The 23956-nt window shown below is 45.9% G+C and overlaps 1 protein-coding gene across 36 annotated transcripts in view; it reads right to left on the reverse strand.

The window, feature by feature from the left end:
* LOC138446165 (uncharacterized) overlaps positions 1-23956 on the reverse strand; it is an 87978-nt gene that overhangs the window by 34501 nt on the left and 29521 nt on the right. For 4 of the 36 annotated variants that reach the window (XR_011259189.1, XR_011259166.1, XR_011259181.1 and 1 more), the window contains 3 exons: positions 22069-22132; positions 21147-21614; positions 19340-19766 (listed from right to left, as the gene is read on the reverse strand). The exons of 16 other annotated variants lie outside the window; for them this stretch is intronic. The gene's annotated coding sequence lies outside the window, so the exon portion shown is untranslated. Of the gene's footprint in view, positions 1-19339; positions 19801-21146; positions 21615-22068; positions 22133-22947; positions 23130-23956 lie in introns of those variants that run through there. 16 more of the 36 variants (XR_011259176.1, XR_011259164.1, XR_011259170.1 and 13 more) reach the window with 9 other exon arrangements.

The following is a 23956-nucleotide window of genomic DNA, read 5'->3' on the forward strand; positions in this document are numbered from 1 at the left end:
TGGACTCTTGTGTATATTGCTACCAATGACCTTTTTAGATATGAGAACAAACATACTATAACATATTACATACTTCCCAGATGGTGCTTGGAGAAGGCAATGGCACCCCACTCCAGTACTCTTGCCTGGAAAATCCCATGGATGGAGGAGCCTGGTAGGCTGCAGTCCATGGGGTCGCTAAGAGTCGGACATGACTGAGCGACTTCCCTTTCACTTTCATGCATTGGAGAAGGAAATGGCAACCCACTCCAGTGTCCTTGCCTGGAGAATCCCAGGGACGGGGGAGCCTGGTGGGCTGCCGTCTATGGAGTCGCACAGAGTTGGACACGACTGAAGTGACTTAGCAGCAGCAGCAGCAGATGGTGCTAGTGGTAAAGAACATCTGCCAAAGCAGGAGATATAAGAGATGTGGGGTTGATCCCTAGATCGGGAAGACCTCTTGGAGGAGGGCAGGGCAACCCACTCCAGTATTCTTGCCTGGAGAATTCCATGGACAGAGGAGACTGGAGGGCTGCAGTACATGGGGTCGCAAAGAGTCAGACACAACTGAAGGGATCCAGCACACAGAGCACACATGCTATTGTATCTCAAGAGGAAATGCAGATGCATCAGGCAGATCAGAGATAAATCAGAGCTTTTATGTGGAACCTAAAAACATTATCTAAATGAACTTATTTATAATACAGATTTGCAGACATAAAAAACAAAACTATGGTTCTCAAAGGAGAAATGTGATGGGCATTCAAGCTGAAGAAGTGAAGCTTTGGTACCTTCAGCTCAAGGATAAGCCTGCCTTTCAAATCACTTGATGAGTAAATTAAGAAAAATAAATGTTACCCCCCTTTCTTTACATTGTTTGCATGTGTGTTTTCTCCGAAGATTATTCAGGCAAAACAAACACCAGCCACCTGAAAGGGAACCCCTCTTTAACTTGTGCATGGTAGAAAAGGGCCTAAGTATTTGGTCTAGTAAAGAAAAGTTATGACCAACATAGATAGCATGTTCAAAAGCAGAGACATTACTTTGCCGACTAAGGTCCGTCTAGTCAAGGCTATGGTTTTTCCTGTGGTCATGTATGGATGGGAGAGTTGGACTGTGAGCGCCAAAGAATTAATGCTTTTGAACTGTGGTGTTGGAGAAGACTCTTGAGAGTCCCTTGGACTGCAAGGAGATCCAACCAGTCCATTCTGAAGGAGATCAGCCCTGGGATTTCTTTGGAAGGAATGATGCTAAAGCTGAAGCTCCAATACTTTGGCCACCTCATGTGAAGAGTTGACTCACAGGAAAAGACTCTGCTTCTGGGAGGAATTGGGGGCAGGAGGAGAAGGGGACAACCGAGGATGAGATGGCTGAATGGCGTCACTGACTCGATGGACGTGAGTCTGAGTGAACTCCAGGAGTTGGTGATGGACAGGGAGGCCTGGCGTGCTGCGATTCATGGGGTCGCAAAGAGTCGGACACGACTGAGTGACTGAACTGAACTGAAGCCTTGTTTAATGAAACTTCTACCTTTGGAACGTCTTGTTCTCAAATACAAGACAGTGTCTTGTTCTCAAACACAAAGGTGTCAAGGAGGCCAGCCCGGGGAGTTACTCATGAAACCCACACATACAGAAGCCCGGGGAAGAGACTTCCACAAGCCACGTGGCCCTGAGAAGATGGTTACAGATCCTGTTTTTTGGAAAATAGTGTCCTATTTTCAAAGTACTTAGGGTTCTTGACTTTTCATAAGAGTCCAGAATGGCTGTGTCCCTTTCTCCTTGGCACCATACCTGGCACATAGTAAGCACTCAAATAATGACAGGGACTCTTCTCTTTTATCTTCTGTGGAGTGAAAGATTCTTTTGAAAGATGAACAATTGAGTTGTGCTATAAATTTGGGGCTTTATATAAAAGTGAACCTCAACTGAATGAAGGACGTCAATCATTCACTCATTCAAGAAATCTGCTATGTATCAGGCACTGTGAAAAGCTTTAGTGGTAAGATGTGGATTCTGTGAATAAATAAGTGGGCATAGATTTCTGGAGAGCAATGATGAGAATTATAGGATTCAAATCATGATAGTTTTATTTTTTATTTATTTTTTGATGGAACTTGACAAGCTGGTCACAAAATGTAAATGAAAAAGCAAAGAAACAGAAATAGCCAAGACTTTCCAAAAGATGAATTGGTGACATAACTTACCAGATATCTAGACTTGATTGCAAGCTCTAGGGATGAAGTTAGTGGGGGGTGGATACCGGGATGGATGCTAGGGCTAAAGGGAGAGCTTAGGGAGGGCACCACAGTCTATGAAAAGCAGATGACTCCTCAGCAGGGAAAAGGCAGATAGATGTTCAGTGAGCGATATGAGATCATGGCCATCCATGTAGAAAAATAATTTAACTGGCACCCCTTTTTCACATTATACACAAAAATTAATTCCAGGAGACCTAGAGACTTCAGGGTTAAAGATAAAACTATAGAGGTTGGGTGACTTTTTGTATGTTGATGGCTCATTCACTTTTCCTCTTCTATTGAATGGAATCTGCTTTGCCCATTATTCTACTGAGTTGTTTGTTCTGACCAACAACTAACCTTAAACTTCAGATATGAAGGTTAAAGGTAAAACTATAGCAATTTTAAAAGATGACATAGAAGAATGGTTTTATGGACTCGAGCTAGAAAACAATTTATTAAACAAGGCACAACAACCACATGCAATAAGGGGGGAAAAAGCCAACACAAATGTCTACATTAAATTTAAGAGCTTCAATTTATCAAGAGAGACCATAAAGAGTGTGAAGATAAGCCAGAATTAGGAAGACATATTTGCACATAGAAAATTGACAACGAATTACTTCTCAGAATGTGCAATAAACTACAAATCAATAAGAACCAACAACTCGGTAGAATAATGGGCAAAACAGATTCTATTCAATAGAAGAGGAAAAATGAATGAGCCATCGACATACAAAAAGAAACCCAACCTCTCTAGTCATCAGGGAAACATGAAATAAAACCACAATGAGATGTCATTTCACATCTGCCAAATTAGCAAAAATTAAAGTCTGGCAATCAAATGATGCCAGGAAGTGGGACAATCAGTCCCCATCCCCAACCAATGCCGGATGGGAGTGTCATTTGATAAAATCACTGTAGATAGCAATTAGGCATCATGGAAAAAGCATTGAGGAATTCCGTGAGTCTGCCCCAGCAATTCCTCTCTGGGTAGACACCCTGTGATATCTTGCAATTGCTCCAAGAAACCTGTATAGAGTTGGCCACGTCAACAGAATTTCTTTCTTTCTTTTTTTTTTTTTTTTCGGGCAACATAGTGTTTATTGAGCTTAATAGAATGATAAATCCAGTTGGCGATCACTTTATTGTGTCCAAGTTCAATCCATTTGTTTCTTTTAAAAAAAATTATTCTGTATTGAGGTGTAGCCTATTAATGTTGTGATCATTTCAGGTGGACAGCAAAGGCACTTAGCCATATATATAACATGTATTTACTCTTGCCCAAACTACCCTCCCATGCAGACTGCCACATAACACTGAGCAGAGTTCCCTGTACTATTCAGTAGGTCCTTGTTGCTTATCCATTTTAAATATAGCAGTGTGCACTCACAATTTATAATAGCAAAAACTGGAAATAACTGAAATGCCCATCCCCAGCAGCAATGGGTTTTTTGAAAAATGTGCTCTTTTCAGCTAATGGAAAAGTATATAGCAGTGAAAATGAACCGATCACAGCAAAGGGCAAAAGAGTGGATTAATCTCTCAGATGTAATTCTGAGGGGGGAAAAGGCAGCTCACAGGGAATAAGCAGTATAATTCTGTTTGCATAAAGTTCAAAATCAGCTATGACTAGATGTTGCATCATTCAGGGAAATAAATGAGCATGATGAAACTACAAAGAATGAAATGGAATGACAGATACAGAATGCCTGGCAGGACTCATTTCTGAAAGTGGAGGAACATACAGAAGATTGCGAAGGTGATGACAGTACTGACGAGACTGAATTGTGGGCACACAGGTGTGCAGTTTACTGTGGTTCTTTCTACCTGACTTTTGGCTTCTGCTCTCCCCTCTCTTCCACAACTTGATATTATCATTAAACAATGACTCATTTAGTTCTACCTGCATGAAAAGAATAAAGTCAATGGGAAAGGCTGATGAAACACATGGTTCTGTTTCCTATTGACCTAGATCTTAAAGGTTGAGTTTGCTCAGGAAGAAGGAAGAAATAAAATATGCTTCAGGCAGATGAAACAGAGACAAAAAGGTGCCGGTGGGGCTGGTAAGTTGGTCAAGCTTAAGATCAGTGGGTAGAGAATGAAACTTGCGTGATAGGGATCATGAGGTTGTCTGAGGTCCATGCAAACCTGACCAGGATACTCTGAGATTCACAGGGATTCATGAAAGAATTCTGTGCTACAGAAACAGAGACATTATCTAAAATTTACCATTTTAAGCATTTTTAAGCGTCTAGTTTGGTGACACTAAACACATTCATATTGTTGGGTGATCATCACCGCTACGTTCAGAACTTTTTCATCATCCTAAGCCATTAAAATTTTTTTGTCAAGGTGAATGGATAAAGAAGGCGTGGTACGTATACGTAGTAGAATACTACTTAGCCATAAAAAGGAATGAAATTGGGTCATTTATATTAATGAGAATGAATCTAGAGTCGGTCATACAGAGTGAAGTATGTCAGAAAAGAAAAAAGAAAACAAGCATTGTACATTAAGGCATATATATGGAATCTAGAAAATGGTACAGATGAACCTGCTTGAGGGCAGGAATAGAGATGCAGATGCAGAGAAGGGGCTTGTGGACACAGGTTGAGAAGGAGAGGGTGGGAATAATTGGGAGAGCAGCATTGACATGTATACACTGTGTGCCTGTGTGGCTTGACTGTGCTCAGCCCTGCTCTTTGAGACCTCACGGACTGCAGCCCACCAGGCTCCTCTGTCCATGGGATTCTCCAAGCAAGAACACTGCAGTCAGTTGGCATTTCCTCCTGCCCCAGGGCCGAACCCTGCATTGAATCTTGTGTTTCCTGCGTTGCAGATTCTTCACCATTGAGCCACCTAGGGAACCCTCATCAATACATTACCACGCTTCTTGGGTGGTGCTGGTGGTGTAGAACCCGCCTGACAGTGCAGGAGACATTGATCCCCGGGTCGGGAAGATTGCCCAGAGAAGGGCTTGGCAACCCACTCCAGTATTCTTGCCTGGAAAAGTCCATGGACAGAGGAGCCTGGCAGGCTATAGCCCATAGGGTCTCAAAAAGTCAGGCACAACTGAAGTGACTTAGAATAGATGATGTGTAAAAGAGATAGCTGGTGGGAAGCTGCTATAAGCACAGGGAGCTCAACTCAGGGTTCTGTGATGACCTAGAGGGGTGGGATGGGGCTGGTGGGAGGTGGACTCAAGAGGGAGGGGACATGTGTGTCTACATAGCTGATTCACTTTGTTATACAGCAGAAACCAACACAACCTTGTAAAGGAATTATATTCCAGTAATAAGATTTTTTTAGAGTGAGCTAAAAAGTCTGTCAGGTAAGTGATATGATTGAATTTGTCTTTTATGGAAAAAAATGGAACCAGGGAATATCTAAAGCCAGGGAGATTATTCTAAAAGGTCAGATAGCTGTCTGGGTGAAGGAGAGTTGGAGGAATGGAGGAAGTAGGGGAGGAAGTGCCAGAAAGGTCACAGATATCCGGGGTGTTTGGTCCTGGGAAAAGTGCACAGACATCCAAGATTAATTTTGTGGGAGGGAGGATGAATTCCAAGGTCACTCAGGTTTCTGAGTTGAATATATTTCATGGTCATTTATGAGAACAGGTTATAAGAGAAAAGAGCAGGTTCGTTAGTTTTTTTTTTTTCTTTCTGTTTTTTTAAATTAGCTGTAATCTGTGATGCTTATCCACACACCACATGAGGCAACCCTACCCTTTATCTTGTCCAGAGTTTTATCTCCAAAGCCTTGAGGGCTGTCAAAGCCTGTTTTGTGATAATCAAGTGTGTGAAGGGACAGGGGAAACATGAATGAGTGTGTGGCTCAGACTCAACTGTCAGCATGACTATGAGGCTCTCCGGATGGACGAGAGGACAGCCAGACCCCAGGTGGTGCCCGGAGCCCCAGGAGCTGGTATCTGCTTCCTCAGCACTGGTAGCTCCCTGTGCTTCTGGTTCTACTCTGACCCGCGGTTCAGTTCAGTTCAGTTCAGTTCAGTCCCTCAGTCGTGTCTGACTCTCTGAGACACCATGGACTGCAGCACGCCAAGCCTCCCTGTCCATCACCAACACCCAGAATTTACTCAAACTCATGTTAATTGAGTTGGCGATGCCATCCAAACATTTCATCCCCTTCTCTTCCCGCCTTCAATCTTTCCCAGCATCAGGGTCTTTCCAAACGAGGCAGCTCTTTGCATCAGGTGGCCAAAGTATTGGAGTTTCAGCTTCAACATCAGTCCTTCCAGTGACTATTCAGGACTGATCTCCTTTAGGATGGACTGGTTGGATCTCCTTGCAGTCCAAGGGACACTCTAGAGTCTTCTCCAATACCACAACTCAAAAGCATCAATTCTTTGGTGCTCAGCTTTCTTTATAGTCCAACTCATATCTATATATGACTACTGAAAAAAGCATAGCCTTGACTAGACAGACCTTTGTTGGCAAAGTAATATCTCTGCTTTTTAATAGGCTGTCTAGGTTGGTTATAACTTTCCTTCCAAGGAGCAAGCGTCTTTTAATTTCATGGCTGCAGTCACCATCTCCAGTGATTTTGGAGTCCAGAAAAATAAAGTCTCTCACTGTTTCCCCATCTATTTGACATGAAGTGATGGGAATGGATGCCATGATCTTAGTTTTCTGAATGTTGAGCTTTAAGCCAACTTTTTCACTCTCCTCTTCACTTCCATCAAGAGGCTCTTTAGTTCTTCTTTGCTTTCTGCCATAAGGCTGGTATCATCTGCATATCTGAGGTTGTTGATATTTCTCCTGGCAATCTTGATTCCAGCTTGTGCTTTCTCCAGCCCAGCGTTTCTCATGATGTACTCTGCATATAATGATGTACTCTGACCCTCAGAGTCTTCTTCAAATGAAGCTTCCTGGGGAGCCCCCATTGCCTGCAGGGCCATGGGCAGGGACCCCCTAGCTTTAACATTTCCCAACCAGTGAGGTGCCTGGGCCCTGAGAGATGAGTGGCACCCCATATGCCACACAAGGTATAAAGGACAGAGTGGAGACTTAAGCCCAGCCAGCAGGAAACACCTTCTAGGAAAACAGCAGAGAAAACACCATGGGATCTGAAATAAGAGTGTAGCCTAGAGGTTGGCGAACCACAGCCCAGGAACCAAATCCAGCCGGTCACCAGTTTTTGCACAGCCTATGAGCTAAGAATGGTTTTTACGTTCTTTAACGGCCGGAGAAAAGAAAAAAAATCAAAAGAAGGAAAGTAGGTGTGACACATGAAAGGGTGTGAAATTCCCTTTTCAGTGATCCTAAGTAAAATGTTGTCAGAACACGTCACGCCCATTCCTTCCCGCGCTGTTTGTGGTGGCTTCCGTGAGATGATGGCCAAGATGAGCAGCTGCAGCAGAGACCCTGAGGCCACAAAGATAATGGCATTTACAGAGGATGTTTGCCAGTCCCTAGTATAGACCTGGAGGGGTCCGTGATTCTGCATCAGGTAGGAGAGAACCTGGGGTCAGTGGGGGACCATTAGCCTGACAGCTGAGGAAGCCTGACACCCCACATTCTGGAAGCTCCTCTCCCTTTCCAGACCACCGCACTCTAGCCCACACCCTAAGTAAGAACTAGGGTCCAACTCAGAATGAAGTTACCACCCACATCCACAGAGCTGAACCTGTATCCACCTATGATCTGAACGAAACACCCTGTCTATTCATTCCTGGTTTTGAACAAGCCTTGGTTGAATCCATACTGTGTGTTAGGTGGGAAGGATGCACCAATAAACAACAATGAAGACGACAGCAGTGGTCTCTGTCCTGATGGCGTGAAAAGTCGAATCCATCAGCATGCCGGCAGGCTCAGTTGCTTCAGTCGTGTCCAACTCTATGTGACCCTATGGACTGCCACCTGCCAGGCTGCTCTGTCCATGGGTTTTCCCAGGAAGACTCCTGGAGTGGGTTGCCATGCCCTTCTCCAGGGATCTATGCAACTCAGGGATCGAAACTGAGTCTCTTATGTCTCCGGCAGTGGCAAGCAGGTTCTTTACACTAAAGTCACCTGGGAAGGCCCTAATGCATGAGAACCATCACCAGATAAGACCCCAAGTAAATGTCCATCTGTAGCTTCAGCAAGGAGGCCAAAGGAAAACCACACAGGGCAGCGAGGACCCCGGGCCCACGAGAGGCAAGCTGAGGGTCTGAAAGATGAGTGGGTGTTCCCTCCACAAAGGGACTAGAACAGGACTTCTCTGGTGGTCAAATGGTTACGAATCCACCTGCCAATGCAGGGGACATGGGTTTGATCCCTGGTCTAGGAATATTCCACATGTCACGGGGCAACTAAACCCAAGCACCACAACGAATAAGCTCGAGGTCCCTAGATTCCATGCTCTGCAACAGGAGAAGTCACTGCAAGTCAGAAAAATGAGAAATCTGAACATTACAACTAGCGAGTAGCCCCTGCTCACCGAAATGAAAGTTCACCACAACTAGAGAAAGCACCCTGCTGCAACCAAGACCCAGTGCAGTCAAAACTACATTTTAAAAAATTAAATACAAAAAAAAAAAGGGAAGAGAACAGTATTTGGGCAAAGGCAACAGTATTTTCAAGGACCCTGAAGAACACAGGGGATTTAAGGAGCCAAGAGAGAAAATAGAGGACAGTGTGGATGGAGCAGGGCGGATGAGTGGTCAGTTGGTCAACATCTCAGCCACGCCTCCTCTTCTTCCCTCCCTTCCACATCCTCACACACATTCCCCTTAGAACAGTCAAGCTCCAACTTGAGCAGAGGAGCTGGATGAATTACTCCTCATCTACGCCATGGTTATATTATCCAACCATAAAGGTTCAATTAAGGAGATTAATTGCATGTAAATTTCCTGAGCTGTGATTTAGTGTGACTGGAAAAAAGAGATCGTAAGTGGTTTGGACAGCAGAATCACACCTTTGTCAAGTAGGTATGTGTGGGTGAGATAATTCGAGTAAAGCATTTAGCACAGTGCCTGGGACATTTTAAGGGCTCCATATATGTTAGTTATTGGCTTCCCTGGTAGCTCAGTAGTAAAGAATCCATCTGCCAATGATGGATCCTGCAATCCATCTGCAGGAGACGTGGGTTGGATCTCTGGGTTGGGTAGGTCCCCTGGAAAAGAAAACGGCAACCCACTCTAGTATTCCTGCCTGGGAAATCCCACAGACAGAAGAGCCTGGCTGGTTACAGTCCATGGGATTGCAAAGAATCAGACACAACCTAGCGACTAAACAGCAATAACAACAATATGTTAGTTATTACTATTATTGTCATCATTTTTATTTCATGGACCAAAAACAAAACCATGACTCTGAGAGAATCATTCACAGTGGGATATATCTTTGCTCCATTTTTCTCATTTTCACAGATATTACTGACATGTCATCCTTTGTCTTACAGTGTAAAATCCTGAATTCTTGAGATGACTTGGACAAGTGGGACCACTCAGGTGCTGCCCCCTGGCAGGAGAAGCCACAGAAAAGGACCACTGTGACTCAGAGGAAGACCAGAGAGTTTGCTGCAGCCTCAAGTTGCCTAAGCTGCCCCAGCCCCATTCCCTGGAAACTCTAAGTGGCATTGGATGGGGAGGATCTGTTATCAGTGTGGGTTCGGAAAGTGCTGAGTCAGCCCGCAGCTGTAATGTGAGTAATGACCCTGAGGCTGATCAGCCCTGATCCACAGTTTGGATCGAAGAATAAAGCCCAGTGCTTTCAGTCCTGCGGAGGCCTCGGCTCTGAGTGTCCTCATGTGAACTCCATCCCTTCCCCTCTGGGTCCCAGACCTCTCAGCTTAGCATGGCGCTGGCAGTGTGTCTGGGAGGACCTGTCCTGCCACTTGTGTGGCAGAAGATTCTGTGGGAGAAGATTCTGGTCCTGGCCACTATGCATGGGCCCAGGGAGTTCCAGATCCTCCATCCTACTTGGACAAAGCTCCCAGTTCAAGTCCAGAAGAAGGAGGATGAAAACAGGATGGCTTCAGGACCAGACAGCCAACTCTAGCTCTGCCTCTCTTGAGCTACATGATGGTAAACAAGTGGCTTAGCCCCTATGTGCCTCATTTTCCTCACCTGTTAAATGGGAACATAGCTAACCCACTTTGAAGAGTCCATATAAACATGACAGGCACTTAGAATGGTACCCAGTACCCAGTACGTTCTCAAGTATTAGGTCTGATGACCGCATGGGTCTAGAAGCCTCGTACAGCCTCGTACGGTCGAACACTTAGCAGAGCCATGGCTTGGTTTCATATTCTTGTTATTTAGTCACTAAGTTGAGTCCAACTCTTTGCAACCCCATGAACTATAGCCCATCAGGCTCCTCTGCGCGTGGGATTTCCCAGGCAAGAACACTGAAGCGGGTTGCCGTTTCCTTCTCTAGTGGACCTCCCCGACCCAGGGGGATCAAACCTGCTTCTCCTGTGTCTTCTGCATTGGCAGGCGGATTCTTTCCCACTGAGCCATCAGGGAAGCCCTTCCTATTCTACTGTCACTATATTGAAATTCTGAATAAGTTTTTCAAAATCTGATCTCTCATCTTTATTTTGCATGGGGTCACGCAAACTACACTGGTCCTGTGACTACCATCTATCGACTCCCCTCTGTCCCAGGAGCCACCCGGGACTTCACAAATACCAGCCCAGCAGAGGATGTCTCTTTGGTCTCACAAGCCTGGCACTCTCCAGATTACAGAGGAGGAAGCTGAGCTCCTAACCCGCTCCACCTAGGAGCTCAGTCTGCACAGATGAGGTGCAGCCGATGGAGTGTCCCCCAGCCCCCAGTTCCTTACCCCGATCTTTCTCAGTAACAACCCAGGAGGCTTTGCCCTTGGTATGCCTGACTGGAAGCTTGAGGCTGGTCAGAAAAGGTCTGCAGAAGCTGGAATAGGTATGTTAGAGTCATCAGCATCAGAAAAAAACTTACAAAATGCCTTCATTAAATTGTAAAATGATTGATAGCATAGGCCCAGGGGTAGCTTGCTGGCAAGGTTCTGTTAACATATATGCTATTTTGAAACATTTATGTGAATTAGCTGCTGACCCTTGGGAGATTTTCCTAAAATCCCCTATATTTAAGGCTTTGGCAGATCTGGCAACTCTGGGACCTCTTCTTAGCGGGTCCATGGGCCAGGGATTGAGGGGAAGCTCTCCCTTCAGGTGGGGTGTGTGTCTGCAGTTGGCCAGGTTCCGTCCACTCCCTGGGGCTGGTCTCAGCTCCTGTTCCTCACTTGTGGTCTCTTGGGCCCCAGATACTTTCTGGGCCCTGCAGACTTTGTACTTCTGATGTCTGGTTTCAACTCTGAACACGGAGAACACTGGGCCTGGAGCCACGGGAATCAGTGGGTTCCCAGTCCTGCCCCTACACGGTGGGGCCAGGCCGAGCAGAGACCACAGGCCTCTGAGTCAGGCTGGCACCCTGGACGCTCCGTGTCCCACTTGCTCAGCAGGGTGATGTGGGGCACATCGCTCCCGATGATTCTTCACCACCAGCGGCTCACCCGGGATAGCACCATCCCCACTTTATGTGCCGCATGCTCTGCCTGGCCCCTGCATCCTTGGTTTCCATCCTCCCTGTATCTCTGCCAGGTGCCACTTCCCTGTGCTATGGACGTGGAGGCCAAGGGAAAGCCCAGGAAAAGAACCAACAACAGATGCTAAGTCGGGATCCAGACACCTCCAGGCCTGTGGAGACCTGCGATGCTGCATGTTCGGGGGGCAGGGGAGGGGATGGAGCAGGAGGCCAAGGTGTCCTGCAGTGAGGGTTTCAGCAGGGCCCCGGCTGGCTGGGACAGAGGCACACATCAGCTCACCTTACCTGCCCCTGACAGGCTGGGAGAAAAGCTAGAGTCTCCCAGAGCCCAGGCAGCTCTGCAGTGAGGTCTCACCAAGGTCAGGAGCAACTGAGATGGGGCCATGCTGGTCTCCCGCTAAGCCCTGTGGGCCTGAGGGGAGCAGCTGCAGTTGAGGTGATGGCACTAGGGGGCCGGGCAGAAGCCAGGAGGCCAGCAGGGACAGGGACACCTCGGAGCTTCACTAGGTGATGGGCTAGAATTCAGAGAGCCCAGGAGCCCTGCTGACCCCTCTCGACACCCGAGGAACAGCTGGACTCCCCATCACATGCTGATCATATGTGCATATATGTGTGTGTGTGTGTGTGTGTGCATATGTGTACGCGTAGTGGGTGAATGTTATATACATGTTTATGAGTATGTGTATATAGGTATAAGTGCCTGTGTGTATATGTGTATATGTATATAAAACATATATCCGTGTGTTTATATCTGTTTATTAGAATATGCATGTAAGTATATGTATGTATGAGCTTATATATGTATATACACATATACATGTACATGTGTATATTTACATTGAGCCTTAGGATCAAGGGGGCTTCCCTGGTGGCTCAGACCATAAGGAATCTGCCTGTAATGCAGAAGACCCAGGTTTGACCCCTGGGTTGTGAAGATCCCCTGGAGAAGGGGAATGCCTACCCACTCCAGGGTTCTTGCCTGGAGAATTCCACGGACAGAGGAGCCTAGTGGGCTACAGTCCTTGGGATCTCAGAGAGTTGGACACGACTGAGCGACTAACACTTAAGATATAATCATATAATAAATGAAACTAAAAAGCGCTTATAATGAATGGGTGAAAGTAATCAAAAGACATGTACTTCCTTTCACAAAATAAACAAGTCCTGGGGACATAATGTACAGCAGGGTGATGACACAGTATTGCATATTTAAAAGTTGCCGAGAGAGGAGATCTTAAAAGTTCTTATGAGGAAAAAAATTTGTAATCATGCATGATAGATATTAACTAGACTGGTCATGGTATTCATGTCATAATATGTAAGTATAACAAAGCATTATGTTGTACACCTAAAACTAATACCAAGTTATATGTCAATTATATCTTAATTTTAAAAATAAATGACAAGATAAATTGTTTTTTGAAAAGCCTTTGTGTGTCTTACCACTTAGGGAGGTGTTCAAGGTAGAGTTAGAAATCTTGAAAGTGGGCCTCCCAGCCTGCTGTTCAGGTATGGGACCATCCAGGAGGTGGAATCAGAAATGTACCCAAGACCTCTCTTCACACAGCAACTGAGGCCCAGATGGAAAGGAATCATGCATGCATATTCTCCTGCTTTATTTTATGTTTCTCGGTGATTAATTGTTACGGCTGGAGTTGTGCTGCTGGAAGAGAGGCAGGATGATTCATTTCTACGCAAACTCCAGGAGAGGGTAGTGCCGTGTTACAGGCGGGGATAGTCTGGATGAAGGGGTGACGGCCATGGACCGCGCCTACAGCAGCCTTGTGAAAAGCGTGTGCAGCCTTGGACCACAACCCCAGCTCTCCCACTCCCAAACCTCTCTTTTTTTTAAAGCCTGGCACCTTGCACATTACATTTATTTTCTCAATAACATGCTGATTTAAAAAAGTAATAGCGATGAGAAAATTTTTAAAGTACTCTAAGCCAGCATCTTGGCTCATTTCTTTAACAGGTCCAACATACAATAACATAAATGACATATGTTTAGCCAGGGCATATACTGCAATCCATTTTATTTCCACAGATGGGATGTTTTGAGGAATTAGAGAGTCAAATGCCTCCGTTTTACTCTCTGGACACACATCCAGAGAATGTGGCCATTCTGGCCATTCAGAAATAGAATGTCCATTTGCTATTTAACTGAGGAGTCAGAACTCTGCCATAGGAATGTCCATTTGCTATTTAACTGAGGAGTCAGAGCTCTGCCATAGGAATGTCCATTTGCTATTTAACTGAGGAGTCAGAACTCTTCTGACATGTACAAAACAACTGGTGTTTTAATTAGATTGTTTTCATAGAAATTAAGTTCTCAGATTAGCTTTTATATTACACTGCAATCTAGCTCAGGAGAAGTGGCTTATTCCCTTCTTGAATATTCCCTAAACCTCATTTTTCTTTTTGCCCTTGAATTGAGTTGTTCCAGATTACACATGGATTCAAGAAAACCAGTGTAGTTCCGTTTCTTCTACAGGTACATATATTTCTCTGCATATGTATATATTTTACTAGATTGCTTTTCCTGAGGTTTCAATGAGGCTGGCTTAGTTTCTTATTTTAAAACTTTACCCTCTCTGGAAGCCTTCTGTGAAATAACTTTGAAACCGGCAGCCAATGAAATCTCTTGTTGGACTTTGCGGTCACTTTCATCAGGCTCATGAAAGAGCAAAATTGCTGAAACGAGGGCAGAAACCAAACTGAGCCCTGGGCTTGGGGACTGGTGTTCGCAGCCCTCGCCTCTGATTCACCCCCCGGACCACTTATTCCCCTCCTGGAAACCGTCTTCAGGTGAAAGCAGGAGACAGGAGGAGGAATGGGGGTAATTTATTTTTTCGGCATCACAAGTCCTTGAAGACCAGGTGGATCTTGATGCTGAAAAACCTTTAGTCTCCCCGCTACGGTTCCCTGATGCTGATCAGGAGGTGCAAAGAATCAGAACTAAGTTCCTCAGGAACCCCCAGGGAGCCATCCTCCCAGAGTTCCAGCTACCAACTGCTGGCGTTTGGGCGGCTGCCCCAGAGGGAGTTTTCTGATGCCAAGAAGGCCTTCCCGCCGGCAGCCTTTAATTAAGTGCTGTGATTACAGTCACTTGGAGCCAAGGTGGCATTCCTCTTTTGCTAAACATCGCCAATTTAAGCACAATAGCTGTTTTATGGGTAACAAGAGACAGAGCTTTGTAAACGTTCCCCATCTAGAGAAAGATGGCTGTGAAGGGTCCCTCCCTCTCTGTCCTCCTCAATCTTTGAAAATTCCCCCTTTTTTTTTGGCTTAAAGCAACAGAAATGCATTCTCTCTTTTTAAAATTTAGTTATTTTTAATTGGAGGACAATTGCTTTACAGTACCGTGTTGGCTTCTGCCATACGTCAGCACGAGTGAGCCGTAGGCATACACAGGGCCCCTTGAGCTTCCCTCCCACCTGTCACACCTCCCTAGGTCATCGCAGAGCACCAGGTTTGAGCTCCCTGCATCATACAGCAAATTTCCACCGACAACCTATTTTTCCATATGGTAGTATGCATGCTTCGGTGTCACGCTCTCAACTCGTCCCATCCTCTCCACACTCCCCTGGGCCCACAAGTCGGTTCTCTGTGTGCGTCTCCATTGCCACCCTGCAAAACGGTTCATCAGTACCGTCTTTCCAGATTCCACATATATGTGTTAATGTACCATATTTATTTTTCTCTTTCTGTCTTACTTTACTCTGTGTAATAGGCTGTAGGTTCATCCACCTCATTAGAACTGACTCAAATACGTTTCTTTTTTATGGCTAATATTCCATTGTGTATATGTACCACAACCTCCTTATCCATTCATCTGTCAATGGGCCTCTAGGTTGCTTCCATGTCCTAGGTATTGTAAATAGTGATGCAATGAACATTGGGGTACAGGTATCTTTTTCAATTGCGGTTTCCTCAGGGTATGTGCCCAATAGTGGGATAGTTGGGTCACATGGTAGTTTTATTCCTAGTTTTTTAAGGACTCTCCATACTGTTCTCCTTAATGGCTGTATCAATTGGCATTCCCACCAATAGTGCCAGAGGGTTCCCTTTTCTCACACCCTCTCCAGCACTTATTGTGTGGACATTCTTTGATAATAGTCATTCTGATGGGTGTGAGGTGGTAATTCAATCCCCCTTTTCCTTTTTCCTCTGCCCCACAGACCCACAGCCTGTCAGGTGAGCTTCAGTGAAACCCTGGGTCTTAACAGAATATGAGGTTTTCTCAAGGGGAGATTCCTATATCCCCCAAGGCTCCTCTTTAGAAGCAGACTCCTAGGCTCTGCAACCTTGCAACATTAGAATCATTACATGCAGGCCTGAGAACCTGTGTCTGTAACAGGCCCCAGCTCACACTGATGGACAGAGGTTTGAAACCTGCTGCCCTACTATGTGCTAGGATCCTGAGATAAACACAAAGAAAAATGGTCAACCTGGAATGTTTTATAAATTTCTGGGACATATCCATGGATGAGAAGAGGAGGGGGAAGACTCATGGATCATCTCATATCTACAAGACTGGACCTTTTGCAAGCATCACCCTTTACCATTCTTGCAACAACTATGAATGAGTAAGGTCCATTCTTTCCCATTTTGCATATGGGAAAACTTGAGGCTCAGAAAATTTAGGTAATTTGCTCAAGGTTACACAGCTGACAAGGGACAGAGCTGGGATCTGAATCCAGGTCAGCCGGAAACCAACTGCTCTGGAATGACTTCTAAATTCCAGGGGCCAGCAGCTTTATCAGTTGACAAGCTGGATGGTGCAGGAGGAGGGGTAAGACAGAGACCTGGGGGGATAGTGGGCTCTAATTGCTTTCACACATGCTGAGATGTCCAGGAGGTGGGAGGGAGAGGGCAGTAGTCTGCAGAGAAAATTAACTCCAGAGTGCTGTGCAAAGGCAAAAGCTGCCATTGTGTCTGTGTGCACACATGCTCAGTCATGCCCAACTCTTTGCAACCCCAGGGAATGGTAGCCCTCTGGACTCCTCTGTCCATGGGATTTTCCAGGCAGTGGGGTGCCATTTCCTTCTCCAAGGAATCTTCCTGATCTAGGGATCGAACTTGCATCTTCTGCATTAGCAGAATTCTTTACCATTAAAGCCACTTGGAAATACTTCTTACCCTTTGTTAGATCACCATATGTTAGAAGATCAATGAATTCCTGCATCTATTAACAGAATCTGGCAAGTGTTGAACTTACCAGTGACCAGAATCCTCTGGTACTTCAGCAACAGCTGCAGGATCATTTCAGCAGAGCAGGCCACACGGAACCATCCCGAGCCAACATTTGGGGGCATGCCATGGTATTAATGCAAAATTAGAAGTGTGACGGTGCTTTCAAACAGCAAGTGCTCTGACATCTACCCAAGAACCACACTCTCCTGCCACCCACGCCTGGTGGCACGGATATGCCTGGATGTGTATGGACATGTACACCAACCTCTCTCCCCTTCCACCCTCGCTTTCTCCCTTCGCTTCTTCTCTTTCTTCCTCCTGAGTTCAGACCAGCACACAACACCTACTCTGGGCTACACGTGGTGGAGCTGAGGGTATCAGGTCCAAGGCAGAGGCAGAAAGCAGGCACTTGCTCACTGTCTGTTTAGAGGCAGCACAGCTGGATACACGTGCAGCTTCACAAACTCAGCATCTCTTGGTGTTTAAGTGACAGTTGAAAATATCTGGGAACTGTCCACTGCAAGAAAACCTATCTCTCCTGGATGTGACCGGCTTCAGAAAGCAATGGGAAATGTGGGGAAAGCATTAGGAGTCAGGGATGTGTGTCTGTGTGTGTGTGGCAGAGGGGAGGGTACTTCTTGATGTTGTCTTCTTTTCTTCTTTCTTTTCCTCTGTAAATTCTTGGAGACTCGCGTTACAAAGTTAGTTCAGTTATTGAGGCATAGATGCTAAGTCACTTCAGTCGCGTCCGACTCTTTGCAACCCCATGGATAGTAGCCCACCAGGCTCCTGCATGGGATTCTCTAGGCAAGAACACTGGAGTGGGTTGCTGTACCCTCCTCCAGGGGATCCTCACGACCCAGTGATCAAACCAGCATCTCCTGCATTGCAGGTGGATTCTTTACTGGTGAGGCTCTGGGGAGGCCTCTCAGTTATTTATAATAAGCATTTATTGTCTACTATGTGCCTGGCATTGATAATTTGATCTCATCAAATTATCTTTCTAAATAGATAGATGTCCTTATTCTTACTTTGGAAAATGAAAAAATCGAGTCCTGTATTCTTTAGGCAAGAATATTGCATTTTTTGCCTAAAGATGTTTAGGTAAGATGATAAGAACAGAAATAGAGTCACAGATGGGGAAACAAACTTATGGTTACTAAGGGATAAGCCAGGGGGAAGAAATAAATTGGACGATCGGGATTGACCTATACAGACTGTGTGTGTGTGTATGAGTGTGAGTGTGCGTGTGTGTGTGATTGAGTGTGTGTGTGTGAGTGTGTGTGTGATTGTGTGTGTGTGTGATTGAGTGTGTGTGTGTGTGTGTGTGTGTGGTGTGGTGTGTCCTTGGTCGCTCAGTCAGGTCCAACTCTTTAAATCCATGGACTATAGCCCGCTAGGCTCCTCTGTCCATGAGCTTTCCCAGGCAAGAATACTGGAGTGGGTTGCCACTCCCTATAGCAGATCTTCCCAACTCAGGGATCGAACCCATGTCTCCAGCGTCTTCTGCATTGGCAGTTGGATTCTTTACCACTTAGAGACACGTACATAGCCCACCAGCACTAACAGCTTCGAAGAAAACATTTATCCTTATCTGTTTTGGGCTAATCTCAGACCCCAAGTCACCTTTTCATACCAGATCTCAATAGATTCTCCCATTCAAGTTCAGGACCAAATACTGAAGGGCTTTTTGAGTGCCCCTGTAATTACTCTATGACTTCGATTTTCAAGGCAGGAATTTTATTCTTTAGCTGAGAAATATTTTTAAAAATAATTTCAAATTAATTTTCTATTTACTGGTTTTAGATCTTTTTAAGAGATACACATACCTGCAGTAATTATAACTCAGCATCTGCTGAAGAACAGAAGGTGCAGAGTGTACTAATGCATGGAGAAAATTCAAATTAGAATTCAACAAATCTGGATTTGTGTCCTGGATATATCCTGCCTTAGCTGTGGGGCCTTAGGGAAGTTGGCCAACCTCTTTGAACCTTCATTTATTCACATAGTAAGCGAGAACTGGGCTTTCCCAAGTGGCTCAGTGGTGAAGAATCATCCTGCCAATTCAGGAGATGCAGAAGATGCCAATTTGATCCCTAGGTTGGGAAGAACCCCTGGAGAAGCAAATGGCAACCCACTCCAGTATGCTTGCCTGGGGAATCCCATGGACAGAGGAGCCTGGTGGGTTACAGTCCATGGAGGTCCCAAAGAGTCAGACACAACTGAGCATACACACACACACACACACACACACACACACACACACGACAACCAGCATATCTATCCATGAAGTATGGTTTGTGGATAAAAGGACCCAGAGGGCCAAAGGTATAAGTCCAAGTCCAAAGGCCCAAGAACCAGGAGAGCTATTGTTCAAAGGCAAGAAAAAAATGCCTGTCCCATTTCAAGCAGAGAGCAAATTCATGTTTCCTCCACCCCATTTTTCTATGCAGGCCCCCAACAGGTCAATGTTTATCCACACTGGGAGGACAATCTTCTTTACTGCCGACCAATTCAAGTGTTAATCTCTTCCAGAAGCATCCTTATCAACTCAGTTCAGTTCATTTCAGTCATTCAGTCGTATCCAACTCTTTGCGACTCCATGAACCACAGCACTCCAGGCCTCCCTGTAAACTCCCAGAGTCCATGTCCATTGTGTCAGTGATGTCGTCCAACAATCTCATCCTCTGTCATCCCCTTCTCCTCCTGTCCTCAATCTTTCTCAGCTTCAGGGTCTTTTCAAATGACTCAGCTCTTCGCATCAGGTGGCCAAAGTATTGGAGTTTCAGCTTCAGCATCAGCCCTTCCAATGAATACCCATCAGCTCAGCTGGAATAATATTTTAACCTGTTAATCTGGGCATCTCTCAGCCCAGTCAAGTAACATAAAATTAATCATTGCATTCAGACAGAACTCAGATCTTTTTGCTTCCAAGACCATTTTGCCTGATGTATGTTTCTCTGCTCAGTAGGAATTTCTATGGAATCACTGAACACAAGAACTGCCCGCTGCTAGAACAGGAAAGCCCAGCCTTGACATTATCCTGCAGAGATTGGACCCTTCACCGATCTGTCCTGCTGTTTCCGGGATGCCTATGCTTTGTTGAGAAGCTTCTAAAGCCCCCTAAGAGCCAGAAATTCTGTAAAATTTGATCTGTCCATGTAGGTTGCTGCCCAAAGAGGGTTAAAAGATGAACTGTGGAGAAAGTTAATTTAATCTGGTACGGAGCCAGGAAGTAAATCAGGCCTGTTGCCAGAAGACCTACTGCAGTTAGAAGACAAGACCCTCTCATTCAAAATCGCCCATGGCAATTCAATCCTTATTAAAGTGGGATGTAAAATCGTAATGTGGACATTGTTGCAATTCATAAAGGATCTTATAAAAAATGTCTGCTGGATGAGTTCGCTGTCCTTGTTAAATACAGGAGCCATTAAACTGCCTCAGTAACTCTGGGAATATTAGGGAGGACTTACTGGGGACAATAGAGTTGTGGGCGTCAGGCTATGGGGGAATCCCTCATGGATTTGCTTCTTTCTCATTACTTAACCCCAGCCATTTAACCCCAAAGCCCAGAGCTCAAGAAAACGGGAAAGTGCCCACAGTGACAAAAAAGAAATTAGCCACTCGCAAGTACCCAGAGGCTCTTCTTGAGAAGGGTCAGCCATGCCCAGAAACTCAACAGTCCTGGCCAAGGGCAGGCAGGATGCTGGCATCCCCATGCCTTCAGCAGAAGAGAGTCCGAGGCACAAATACCAGCTTTCTCCTCCCAGCACAAGCTAAGTTTCCCAGCCGACACAACCAGAATTCTATCTAAACTCCGAACGGGGATCCACATCACCTATCGGGTCTGGTGTTCTGGCTGGACTGCAAGCCCCTTGCCCATGGGACTCTTCCCCTGCAGCGGTCACCCTATCATCACACACCGTGACTCACACAAATGACATTTTTCTAGCCTTCTGGACACTCAGAGAGGAGCTCCTAGCTCATTCCTCCCATATGATGGCCCTTCTTGAACACAAGTACGAACATGCTGCATGAATATGGTAGATACTCTGCCTACTAGGCTGGCCTCTTTGGAATAAGGGCTTCCCTGGTGGCTCAGAAGTAAAGAATCTGCCTGCCAGTGCAGGAGACCTAGGAGACAAGGGTTTGATCCCTGGGTCAGGAAGATCCCCTGAAGGAAATGACAACCCACTCCAGTATTCTTACCTGGGAAATCCCAAGGACAGAGGAGCCTGGTGGGCTACAGTCCATGGGTTCGCAGAAAGTCAGACAGGATTTAACCACTAAACAATAACAACACTGGGATACGCTCCAACTCTTCAGCATCCCTCTGGGCACTGCCTGGGTCCTCTCGCTGAGGTCGGCATGGAGCCTGGTCTGGGTACCACTTAACAAATCCCACGAGGCCAACCACGGGGCAGGAGGATTCTGGCAGGTGCTCCGCAAGGTGTCGTTTTGCCGAACTCCCTATCAACTCAAGCCCCAGATCTTTCCTCATGGGACAGAGCGTAATAAGGTCATTATGACCTTGACCTTGGTCTTGAAGAGAATGAGGAGGTCAACTTTTGAAATAAAACAAGTCAAGCATGAAAATAATTCAGTTATGAGGGAGAAGGTCCTACGGCTTGAGCAATCAGGGATCTCTGTTGATTTCAGAGGAAATGTGCCAAAGGCCTGGGAAGGAGGGAAAAACAGGTTGTTCTGGCCAGCCCTTGCCTTTGCAATAGAAGCAGCCACCAGCTAGATTCCCTGTCTGGCCCCAGCTTAGAGCCCCATAAAAGGGTCACATAAGTCTTAGGAATGGACAGACACTAAAATAGCTTAATATAGAGCAAGCCACCCCCACCTACCCCACATGTCTGCAACTCCTATTAGCCCCCTCCCCCCCGCCACACACACAATATAACTTAAAGCGGTAACCTCTGATTACTGTATGCAATTAATTACATACAGTTTAGCAATTAAAAAGAACAAAGTACTGATGCATGCTCCAACATGGATAAACCTCAGAGCCATGATGCTCAGTGAAATAAGCCAAATGCAGAAGACCACATGCTGCCTGGTTTCATTGATAAGAAATGTCCAGGGAAGGAAAATCTACAGAGACAGAAAGTCAATTTGTGTTTACCTCGAGTGGAAGGAGGGATGGAAGAAGGATGGAAGGGGACCACGAATGACCATGAAGATTCTTCCTGGAGGGATGAAGATGTTAAAAAATTATGATGAGGTGATGGCTGCATAAATCTGTAAATATACTTGTGAAAAATCATTGACCTGTACACTTAAAACAGATGGGTATTGTGGCATGCAACTTAATGCTGCAAGAAATCTATTTGTAAAATATAACTGGCCCTGAACCTGGATACACATTAAAGATCTGCAAGGTGGTGTCGATGAATCGAGCTGCTCTTTCTCTCCTGGATGAGGGCATACACGGGGCTGGAAACCAGGCTCCTTCCTGGGAGAACCATGATGCTGGGTGGTGGGGGGCCCATCCAGAGTGACCCAGTGGCTCATCTCGGTGTTGGTGAGCTCCTTGCTGACCCGGTTTGAACGGATCACAGGAGGGCGCTGCGTTGGGCAAGGTGTTCTCTGTCCCTGTCGCCCAGGCTTGTTCTCGAGCTTTGCTCTGGCCACATCTTGGCCTGAGCGGCAGTGGGAGTGCTCACCTCGGTTATAGCTACACTACTTGGCCCATGAGTCTGGGAAAAGGGTTTCAGGATCAGGAAGGCAGACCCAGCATGTGTGTGTTTATGTATTATGACCCAGATTGTTTTTCATCACATCTTAATCCTGCCTTGGAAGCAGCATTTATATGGGGAAAAAAAAAAAAAAGTTGGGTCAGAAAAGATCACTAAAAAATCTGAGCAAGATCAAAGCCCCTAAAAATATCTAAGAAATGTAAGCCAGCTCTTCTGGTTCTGGGATACACTCTCCCCGCATCTATGATTATAACTGCAGATAACCACAGTGTATTAGTCTCCCAGGGCAAGCGGTAGGAATATACCACAGACTGGATGGCCTAAATAACAGATTTGTCTTCTCATCACTCCGGACACTGGAAATCCAGGATTAAAATGCGGGCAGGTTTGATTTCTTCTGAGGCCGCTCGCCTCGTCTTGCAGTGATGCTGTCTTCTCTGCGTCTGCACCTGGTGGCAGTCTCTCTGTGATCTCATTTCCTCTTCTTCTGAGGACAACAGTCAGATTGGGTTAGGGCCCACCTTTTGACCTCCTTTTACCTTAAATATATCTCTTTCGAAGGCTTGTTTCACAAATACAGTCACATTCTGAGATGCTGGGGGTTAGGCGTCAACATACACATCTGGGGAGGGGGTGTGGTTCAGGCCATAACACGTGGTCATAATATATCAGGACACCCCCTTGTGCCTGGAGCTTTATGTGACTCTGTTGTCCTCTCAGAAACTCTTAATCAGGGGGATTATAGGCGTGTTTGTAAAGGAAGTAACTAAGCCTTGAGGTTGGTGAATCCTTGAGTTAAAAAACAAATATTTACTGAGACTCTCCTATCTGCCAAGCACTGGGAGTCTAAAGGGACAAAGACATAGCTGCCTCCCCGCCAGGAACGCAGGGTCTGGGGAAGGGGGAGGTCAGGGCAGAAAACAGGCCATTGTGATGCATGGAGCTACGTGCTGTTATGGGCAGCGCTCTGAGAAAGGCGTGCCTGCTGAGTCTCTTCAATCTCGTCCAGCTCTTTCTGACCCGTGGACTGTAGCCCTCCAGGCTCCTCTGTCTATGGGATTCTCCAGGCAAGAACATTGGAGTGGGTTGCCATGCCCTCCTCCAGGGGATCTTCCCAACCCAGGGTTCGAACTCACATCCCATATGCCTCCTGCATTGACAGGTGAGTTCTTCACCCCTAGCATTGCCTGGGAAGCACCTGGAGGAGAGGACCCTCACCATTTGTCAGGTGCCAGCTAAGCACCTGCTAAGGCTGTGAGGAATTTGCAGATCTTATCTGGCATCTCAGGACTTCCCCCAACCCAGCTGACCCTG

This window comes from Ovis canadensis, chromosome 9 (genome assembly GCF_042477335.2).
Source record: "Ovis canadensis isolate MfBH-ARS-UI-01 breed Bighorn chromosome 9, ARS-UI_OviCan_v2, whole genome shotgun sequence".
NCBI classification, from domain to species: domain Eukaryota; kingdom Metazoa; phylum Chordata; class Mammalia; order Artiodactyla; family Bovidae; genus Ovis; species Ovis canadensis.